Consider the following 6,000-nt stretch of genomic DNA (forward strand, 5'->3'; position numbering starts at 1 on the left):
AAAGTATTTGAAGTAGGAAATCAGACTCTCCGGAGTAGCTTTGATTTTTTTTTTTTCTTTTTTTTTTTTTTTTATTTCCCCTATGTCTTTACTTTGGTGGTGATAAACGTTCAAGTATATTCTAACTTCTCTTTCAATTGTAGGAACAGCTATGTTCAAACAGAAATTGAAAATACTTATTTAAATAGAATAATTTTGGGTTTGATATTCAGATGTAGTAGAATATTTCAGTGGAAAAAAGGACCTGTAATGACCATCCAGTTCAACTGCCAGACCACTGCAGGGCTGACCAAATTGTCTTCTGTGGTTTTGATTCTGAGAAGACTCAAGAAAATATAAGAACCTCTATCAGGTATGTTACCTGCTAGTCCTTCCATTCCAGATCTTGCTAGTAAAAGAACTTCAGAAATATAAAGCAAAAATTTCTTGCAAGTCCAAACAGAATAGTAGTAGAAAAACAGAGTTGTGTGATGTTGTGGTAAGGATGTCATAATTTGGATGGAATAAATAGTGTAAGAGAATCAAATGTTGTAACACGTTTTTGCTCTCCCCCCACCTCTGTCCCACTCCTCCTTTTTAAAAAGATGCTTAATACAGGAACTCCAATTTGCCTAATATCAGAAAAAGTAATTGATCCTACAGCAAATTTAAGCCTGGTAATCTGCATAGAAGAGGACAAAGTGCTCAAAAAAACCCAATATATTATATGCAAGCCCTTTTCCTTTAATGATATCTTAAATGAGGAAACATCCCTTTCCTCAGCCCTTAAGGGCTGATCTAAAGGCTATCAGTAAATATGCTCTGGAGTGAAAAGAAAGCAAAGATGGAAAATATATATCTGGTGATTGCAACCTGATTGATGACATTTCATGCTTTGTGCTTTAGCAATGAGAGATACAGCAACCACTGCAGCTGTTGCACTGTTTGTGACAGCATTTGTAGCTGTCACAAGCCGTTGTGATTGTACATTCAAATACTGTTGTGAAAAGTTACTCTGTAATAGCTTTTACTTTTCTTCAGAAAACAAAGAAGAAAAAGCAAAAGAAGAAATGGGGTTCAGAACTTGACCAAAACCAGGGAAGGGTTGATGGCCTTCAAGTCTCTTTCTAGCCAGGATCTTTCATAGTACAGTACACCAAAGGTCAATAATGTAATTCTGGATCCTGGATTTATAAAAGATGGGGAAGATAAAGGGAAACAATTGGAAAACTAATCTGTAGTTCTTTCAGCTCATAAAACAACCCTGAGAAGAAACAAAGACACCAGTTGTACCTGAGTAGAACTATCCATGTCCTTGTTGAATTTACCCTGTACACATGTAAATGAGTCTGACAGCCAGCCTAAACCCATTCTGGCCCATGGGGAGATTATTCAACTGAACATCTTCCAGGTGACTGGCTTTGTCTGGGCAATCCACATCTTCTACTCCTGGATAAGACAGAATCAGCAAGTCCCGTTTGGGGAATGTGCGAGCCGTGTGCTCTTTTCTCCCAGCCACCTCTAGCTGGCACTCGTGTCGGTGCTTTGGGACACGCCATGTCTCCCCGCTTGTGCCACGGGGACTTTGGGCTTCGTCTCGAGTGTTCTCTGTAATGTGTGTCCCCGCACTGCTCTGCACCAGGACCCCCTTTGAAAGCTCCTTCGAAACAATCAGGTAAACCAGACATGCTAAGCTGCTGAGTGTAACATCAGTTGTAATTACATGGTTATCTTGCACTTTGCATTTGAGATTTCCCAGTGGTTTTGCACTTTTTAAAACTCTTAGTTCACCCAGAGAAGAATAAAACTGCAGCTTTATTTTTGTTTTCCTTTTTACAGTCAGCCCCCATTACTAATTAAGGCTGTTATTATCATGTTTATTGCAAATGGTCAATAACATTTCTCAGCTTGCAAGGCTGAATTTTCTAGGAAGCTCTTTGGTAACTTGCTACTCCCTCAGCTCTCCAGAGTCATTCTCTGAGTCTGCTAATGGCTGTAAATGTACACATCTGTGCTCATGTTTGGGCTAATGATGATGCACATGTTCATTTTGCATAAGCTTCCTTTCAGCTGGAGTGTCGGAATTGTACTGGGGTTAGAAATTAATTTCGCCATAAAGACATTTTCATATGCAAATTGCTCTCCGAACTATTTGGAGGAAGAAATAAGATTACTATTACCATAAAAATTATTTTATTAGGTTTGTAATACTCTTGCAGTTTAACAGTTTAAGCATAATTTGGTTTATAGACATTGTATTAATTTATACCTGCTTAATCCATAATCCACAAAAAACATCAGGATCCAACAAAAGAAGTGAGGTGCCTGTTAACTGGTGTTAAAAAGCGTGTACACGAACTCACCAGTTACAAATAAATAGCGCTGTATTTAAGCACGCCCGGTGAATATCCCCGAGCAGAAGGATATTTTGTTTGCATTATCGATTGTTATTTGCACATTGCTATTTATTTTTGCCCGTGGGTGAACAGAGACGGCAAAGTCCGTTGCCTTTGAATCGTACTTAGAAGCGGGCCTTAAGAAACTTGGAAGGGATCGATGCCGGGAGTGCGGGACGAGCCGGCCGCTCCGCCGCCACCTGTGCGCGGGCCGGCGCTGCGCGGCGGGCAGCGGGGCCGGGGCCGGCTCCGCGCGGGGCGGGCCCGGCCAATGCGGCGCCGCCGCCGCCGGGGAGCGCCCAATGGCGGCGGCGCGGGCGGGCCGGGCCGGGCCGAGCCGGGCCGGAGGCGATTGCGCCGGGAGCGCGCCCGCGGAGCAGCGCGGCCGGCGGTAGGTGCGCGGGGCCGGGCAGCCGCGGCCCGGGGGGAGGAGGGGGCGCCCCGTGCTCTGCCTTCGGAGAGCCTCGGGGAAGGGGGGCCGCGGCTTGGGGCTGGCGGAGCCCAGCAGAAACTGGAGCCGAGGAGCCCTAAAGCGAAGGCAGGTGGCCCTGCTGGTGGAGCTGGGGCCGCCGCCTGCCCCTCGGTGCCTGCGGAGCGGGGCCGCCCGAGGTTCCCCTCCGCGCTCCGGCCCTTTCCCCGGCCGGGGTCGCGGCCCTCTGTTCCGAGTGTGGACCCGTGCCCCTCGGTGCCCGCAGCCTCCCTCAGGGCCGCTCTCCGCGGAGGGTGTTGGTGCCGGGCAGCCCGGCGCCCCTCGGGATGTGCGGCTGTGCGCCTACGAGCGGGTCGGCTCTTCGGCTGCGGAAGGGTTAACGCTCGTTAGCAGCAGCGCGGGGAAGCTGCTCGTATCCACCTACCCCTCAGCTGCCCTGTGTAATTACTCATGGTTTGGATGTCTTTTTTGCTTGGGTCCGCTGAATCGTGCTGCTTTTGAAACGTTTTTCTGCGGTTCAGATATTGCAAGGTAAACAAAAATCAATCGCTCGCTCATCTTTCTGTTGTCGCGTTTGAATACGCTATGTAAATTGTAGGTTTAAAATGCTCAAATTGCATATTTCCGCGCAAAGTGGATTTTTCTGTTGTTATACGATCAGACAGCCTTTTCTCTGCCCATGTGTTAAGTATTCTTCCTGTGCTGCATCTCTACTTTTCCTCTATTGATTTTTCTTCATTGTTTTGTGGATTCATTTGTTTTAATCAGCCTCAACTTTTCTGATTTTTTCTTTCCCGTGGCTTAATCTTTTTAAGACTTCAGGTTTCCAGAGACACAAAAGTTTTAAAAATGCTCAACTGCTTGGCTAGATCGAGTGATGCTTTGTAGCTCCTCTCTTCTCATACTTTAGTTGTGCCTTCTGCTGGGAAATATCCTTAGGATAATTTTGCAGTATTGGTTTTAGGGCACTTTTGGTATTGTCGAGGCAAAAATTTGGCAAACATTGGCATTTCTTTACTTGTGAATCCAATATGAATCACTCTTGTCTTCTGTGAAATGTGTGTTTTGCAAATTACTAGTCTGGGCAAGTAAATTTCAAACTACAGGTTGCTTGGAAAATGATTGTGTTGCTAATTCTGGCATGTGACTCTGATTTTGTTTTTTCTTTTCTCTGCCAAGGTGATGGAAACATACCTTGCATTAGACAGACAAGTGAGGTCTGGACTTTGCCTTAATATTGTCCAGATAGACAGGTTTATTTTAGTTATCACCAAAAAGCTTAAAGAGCAGTTTCCCACATCTCTATGAGATGTATTATGCGGGATTATGCAACACATTGGACTTTCCTAAATACTGAGTTTCCTAAAGGCTAGGTTGTCTCTTCTCTGAGAATTTTCAGATTTGATTGATTATAATTTAAAGCAATGTTCACTATGGATTACGTTATTATGTCATGCTTTTTTCAGGTAAATCTTTGACCTTTTCTGTATATTATTAATGGCTTTTCATTATATTCCTTTGATGCTTTAAAGTACAAAGTGAGTAGCAGTAACTGCCTAGCAGATCTAACATACAGGTTTCCTTATATATAGGAATACAGCTGGCAACTTTAGTGATCTCTGCTCTTTTATAGATTGGGCTTTTAAATTATTTTTAAAATATCAGTGTCATCAGGAGCATGACCATTAAACTTTGCAGTAAGAGAAAAGGCTCAGATATTTTTTTCTCTCACATGATGCAGAGTATCTCAGTTCTGACTAGTTGTATGTTCTTATAATTTGTGTCCTCCATTATCATTAAGGACAGAACAGCATACCTTGGTCTTTAACTACAGAGCTTTCCTTGAGTTCCTTGTATCCCTCACTACATCAGAGGCATAATTAATACTCTGGTTGATTTAGATTACAGTCCAAGGGATGCAAGGTAAAAAGGTAACAGCTACAGCCCAGCAGTGGCCAGTTCCCCATGTCGAGTCCTTGTTTGTGCTGCCTTGCCACCTATCTTGTTAAGAACTAGCAGCTGGTACAGTTCCCAGGTTGAGAAACCCAGACTGTGTGTGGGTTAAAACCATATTGTGAGTGGGCTAAATCCATCATGTTTATGGAGTCCGTAATTTTCAGCTATCTCAAGTCTGGCATCAGCAAGTGAAGATGAGAAGTGGTATCTAAGTGTGTTACAAACCTCTGAAGATGTTTTGCTCTGCAAGGCTTCTGTTGCCCCTGAAGCAGTGACTTTCCCAGTCAGTGAGACAGTTTCCAAGGTGGCATCAGCTGTAAGGTCATGGCTTGTGGATTCTCCTGCTCTGACACTTGGCTCCTGGTAGTACCCTTTCTTCATGCAGCTTTTAACCCAGGTATTGCACTGAGGCTTTGTGCAGTAAGCTAACAGAATCCATTTTGAGTTGTTGAAGTTCTGTTAAAGGCTGTCTTTGCAACACCATCAGTTTTCTCTTTGGAAGCTGGAAAACCAAAAAGATATTAGGAACTAAGCTATAGAAATATAAGGTTTCATGTGGTAGTGGCAGTCTTCTAACACAATCTTTGCAATCTAAAAGTTGTGTTTATTCTAAAGGCTATTCTTGGCTAATTTGTCTGAACTATGTTGCATTACCAAAAAAAAAAAAAAAAAAGTATTCAACTGCAAAACCAGAGTATTTTGTCCTCAAATGTCTTAGTACATTTCTTTGGAGTCCATCATCACAGATGTTTTCTTACAGGATTGTGAAATCTGCTAATGGCTGTAATAACTTCACAGGTGGTTAACCTCAAGAAAGGAATGCCTGTCACTGTATGTGTCGGGTATGAGCATGTGCTGTCTTCAAGACTACAGCTGTAATTATGACCACAAGAATTTGAGACCTAGGAAATTAGAAGTTTTACAACTTGGCTTGTATATTTGGAAGCTTCAGGGATTAAATCTTTGTTCCTTGTAGGTGGTGAAAGGTTAACCAGGACATTAAACAGGGACAGAAATCCATCTACAGGTGTCTTTGTGGGTGAGACTGCTTCCCAGGAAGGGATTATGTATTCCCTATTGACTTCTGCCATCAATTTTCACTGTCTTCTAAATTTTCAAATAAGGTGAATGGAGTGGAACCTCCTATTTTTTTCTAAACTGAAAGGGGAGTAAAATTTCAGAAACTGTGATTGAAAAAAATTTAGAAGACGCAGTCCTGTGGCAATACCAAGGAACACA

The sequence above is a fragment of the Anomalospiza imberbis genome, chromosome 6 (genome assembly GCF_031753505.1).
Source record: "Anomalospiza imberbis isolate Cuckoo-Finch-1a 21T00152 chromosome 6, ASM3175350v1, whole genome shotgun sequence".
In the NCBI taxonomy this organism is placed as follows: Eukaryota; Metazoa; Chordata; class Aves; order Passeriformes; family Viduidae; genus Anomalospiza; species Anomalospiza imberbis.